Below are 4,855 nucleotides of genomic sequence, written 5' to 3'. Positions count from 1 at the left end.
GAGCTTTATCAGGAAGGAGTATGTTTTCAAGGCAATATGCATATGAACACTACTTCCACTTGTTCCTTTACCTGTTCTCAGAATCTTTAGTGTGAATTTCTTGGACCTAACCTGAGCTCCGAACAAAGGGACACATCCCTCCAAAGTTACAGGTTTCTGCTGCATGTGCCTAAGAAAAGAAAGCTTCCAGAGTCATTTCTGAGAGGTAACACCAATTTAAAATTATTGTGCCAGATCACAAACCCCTGGTTGCTAGTAGAAGTATTGTTTAGAGTCGACAAAGGTCTTCTTTACCATTCTTTTTGGATCATCTAACTTTTCAAAAGCCTGGTGTATTTAATAAAACTGCATAACTGCAATAGGTATTTTCTTTTACCAACATCAATTACCTTTGTCAAATACAAAGAGACAATTACCAGAGACAAATACAATGATGAATTAGGCAGAAACAGGACAGGCGACACACACACACATCCATAGGTGGGGTGGACCAGGCAATACAGCACCTGCCTAAGAAGGACAGGGTTGTAGGTTGGAGTCTCTGGCCAGAAGCCCTAGCCCTAGCCCTGCCCACCCTGGGAGCAACCAGACAGCCACCAACACAGGATACAGAACCTACTGTATGGAGGTGGTGAGGTGAGGTGAGGTGGGGCGGGGCGGGGCTGGGAGATATGGTATTCACCCACAGAGCACAGTGTGGTGGGTTCAAGTCTTGGCAGCAGCTAAACTGTGCCATGGGTTGACCAGGCTTCTGCATTAGGAAGGCAGGATAAGAGACTCCCTGGAGTGGCCCAAGGAAGTGCCTTTCAACCAGAGGTACAAGTATCCCTGTGGTTACTTGAGAGAAGTCTGGGGTATACATCAACACTACTGAAATTTGGAGAAATTTCAGCTGGTCATCTGGAGAAGTGGGGTTTTGCCCATGAAAGCTCATGATACCATCTACATGTTTTGTTAGTCTTGAAGGTTCTACTAGACTATTCGTTGTTTTTTAAGTTTTTTCTGTTACCAACTAACTCGGCTACCCCTCTGATGCTTTCTGATTGTGAGTTGACATGGATTACAACCTCAACTTGGCCAAATCACTACAGCACTCTGACTAGTGGTGAAAGTGTAACTGGGAGAAGTAACAATAATAAATTAATTTCATCTTTATCTTGGAAAATCAGTGTTTGTGCTGCAACTTTTGTCAATATTAATAATTAATTAAAGAACACACTTTCCTCAAGTTATCATTTTTTTAAGGAGAAAAGAGAGAGCGAGGAATCATGCATATCTCTTAAATGCAGAGCCTGTTTTCTAGCCAGATGGAGCAGAAATAGCTACACAACTTGAAATGTTCAGTAAAAGAGGAAATGAGCATATTTGTACTTCTCTTCCTCTCCATCAGAAACACTATTTAAATTACTTCTAAAATTCAGATCCATGGAAGATGGGGGAGTTGCTAAGCAGAGATTTTAGTGCAAGAAGAATCTCAAGATTTTCTTTTTCCAGTGGAGGCAGCAATCATTACTTTCCAACTTCCCCATCCCACCCTTGAGGTTCTGAGGTCAGGGCTGACATCCTTTCAGCTAAAGGGAACTGAAGGCAAATCTTGTCAGAGCCTATGAGCCCTACTCCTTAATTGGCCATTCAGGATGTTTTCTAGTTTTTTAATTTTTTTTTTTTTTTTTTTTTTTGGTTTTGTAAAACATTCATTCTATGCAAAGATGACAGAGCTATCTCATAGTATTCCCTGCCCCATAGCATTTTGCACATTAAAGTCATTTTTGGTTTGGGAATCACATAGCATTTGCATGAAACATTGCTGCATTTCAAAATAAAATCAGTTTGCCATGCAAAATGTAATTTGTTTTTAAAAATCCCTATTAGCTGAAGTAAGAGCTCAATCCTACTGCCACTGAAGCTGATGGAAGTTAAAGAAGTGGCCACAAATAAGTGAGGGTATGTCTACACTACCCCGCTAGTTCGAACTAGCGGGGTAATGTAGGCATACCGCACTTGCAAATGAAGCCCAGGATTTGAATTTCCCAGGCTTCATTTGCATAAGCGGAGAGCCGCCATTTTTAAAACCCCGCTGGTTCGAACCCCGTGCAGCGCAGCTCCACGGGGCTCGAACTAGGTAGTACCGGTAGTTCGGAATAGGAATCCTAGTTTGAACTACCTAGTTCGAGCCCCGTGTAGCCGCGCTGCACGGGGTTCGAACCAGCGGGGTTTTAAAAATGGCGGCTCCCCGCTTATGCAAATGAAGCCCAGGAAATTCAAATCCCGGGCTTCATTTGCAAGTGCGGTATGCCTACATTACCCTCCTAGTTCGAACTAGGAGGGTAGTGTAGACATACCCTGAGGAAGCAGACAAATTAATCTACAATGGATTTTTTAAAACAGACTATTTCTGTTCATATCTAAGTATGCTTAAAATAGCATTTTCCCCAATTCTTTTCTTGACTCTTCATCCAGATGGAATTAACCTTTGATACTTAATCACAGTTGAAATCCATTGTAAAGGGAGACAGAGAGAAGAATTTCATCTTCAAGAGATATATCCCTATTACTATCTTTTATTCTTGTCCTGTAGGAAAACCAGATACCATCACAATGAGCACAACAATTAACCTTTTACTTGCTAGGGATAGCAATATAGAAAGCATATCCTTAGCTGATGAAATTGTACATTCTGTAGTAGAGGGGTCCAAACACCCTTGACTTTACACCACTTGATATGTGAACTCATATTCTGCAAGTGGCTTTGTAATGATCTGAAACTCATCCACAGACCCAAAGACTAGTCTAGTGGGTTTGAAATTTAAGATTTGTTTGGTTTTTGTTTTTTTCTGCCCCTCTCCCTCTTTGATGCTCTGAACATTGAAATTCAAAGGGAGGGAGGTACTTACATCTTAATTGCCCAGAAGCGAGGATGGCCAGAAAGCAAGTGTTAAAAATCAGGATGCTTTTCTTTAGGAAGGAGGGTAGAGTTGCCTGTATAAGACAAAGCCCCTAACCGTGGAACAGTTCCAATAATATAGGGACATCCGATCACCCTTGCAGCAGATAAACATGCTGGAAGCTATGAGCTTGGCCTATGCTATGGCTAACACTGACTCAGCTGAACCAGCCTTACCATCATTGAGGAATTTTCTACTAAAATTCCTTCATGCAAACAAATGCTGCATGAAGTTGGTTCATTGCCACCTTTAGGAAAGCAAATGCTGCAGATCATGCACTTCTGCATACAGCACAGTTTACTGTCTTAAATTGTGAGAAAAGACATGTCTGTTTGTCAGGGACCAAGAGATCCTGCTGTATCTTGCTGCTTGTGTGAATGAGACAGAACACCTTATTTCACTATGGAAAAACACACTAGGAAAAAAAGTCCTCATTTATTATTTATCATTTTAAAATGTTTTCAGGATTGCTTGAGTCTCTCATTTCTAACTTAGGCTATCTACAGATCCTATATACATTTCAGATAGTGCTGAAATACTGGAGAGGAATATGATAGAGCTTGGAAGTGCTTACAAGTTGTTTGGTCAGCCTTATCAACTCAGCTATTTGCAGAGGGACTAGTCCATATATCCTATACTACAGGTTGCAAATTATTGGATGGGGAGAGGGGATAAAATACATTATGAGCAAACTCCTCCTCCTTGAAATCATGATGCTGCAACATTCTTTTTTCTGGGTGTTTGGCTGCCGTGATGCTTGCTCACTGAGAAAACAAATACGAAAACTGTAAAAAAAATCAGAGGGGATGTGGGAAGAAAATATGTATGTTTATTTAAGGCAGTGGTCCCCAACGCCATGCCCCCGGGCGCCCGGCAACCCCGAAAGGTTGTGGACCTCTGATTTAAGACCTCAATGTAATACTTCATGTTTTACTGAAACTATTATTGATATTACAGTAGTGCCTTGAGGTCCTAGTTTGGATTATGCTAGGCACCGTACAAATACAGAACAAGAGCTCACAATCTCCTATATTCCATTAGGAATTTTTTATCCAATCAGATCAGCTGATGATTTTTACAAATGTGTTCCCAGTAAATGAAATATTTTAAATGAATTTATTTTTATAATGCAGAAAATTAACCCCTTAGTGGGCCCTCTTTCCCCACACCTTTCCCCCAAATCTGTCAGTACCCACAGAAATGTAATAAGCCAGATTCCAGAAGATGATCAGATCCAGCTCTGGTTGCAAAAATGACTTCCTGTCTGCTCAGAGGGCAAACGCGACCAAAGTTTCACCAGCTCTGTTACCTCCCTGTTGAATTTTCTTGTGCCTCGAGGCTTTGGGGGGGCTTCCTTAAAGCTGAGTGAAACTGGATTTGTCAGACTGAAACACACACCGCCGGAGCCCTCCAGACTTCAGCCCGCCCCAGCCCAGAGGTGTGTGTGGTTACAGGGACTGGAGAAAAGTTCAGAAGGGTCCCCGTGCTCTGAGGCTGGGATGTACGGGAGGCTCTGGGCTGGGAAGGAGACAGGCGCGCCATGGAGCCAGCACTTTGCAGAATGGGCATTTCTGACATAACTCCGGTCCCTGCAGACAGCCGGCCCCGGCTTCCAGCATCGCACGTGCAACACCCCGCGCCCCAGTAGCCGCGGCAGCAAACGCGCCGCCGCGCGTATTCAGACACAGGCGCAAATCTCTGCCCCTGCGGTCCGCGCCTAGCCCATCGGCTCCCATATATAGTCATATCCACCGTCAAATGGCAGGCGGCGGCGAATGGGAGCCTCCGGGCGGGGGAAGGCAGGGAGCGAGAGCGAGGGGGTAGGGACCAGGCCGGGGCGGGGGGAGAAAAGCCCTCTCCAAAAAAAGTATTGGATGGCTGGCTCCAGGAATGCAGGCAGCCCCCGTGGA

This window comes from Pelodiscus sinensis, chromosome 14 (assembly GCF_049634645.1).
Source record: "Pelodiscus sinensis isolate JC-2024 chromosome 14, ASM4963464v1, whole genome shotgun sequence".
NCBI lineage: Eukaryota > Metazoa > Chordata > Testudines > Trionychidae > Pelodiscus > Pelodiscus sinensis.
Note: the sequence above shows the minus strand (reverse complement) of the source record.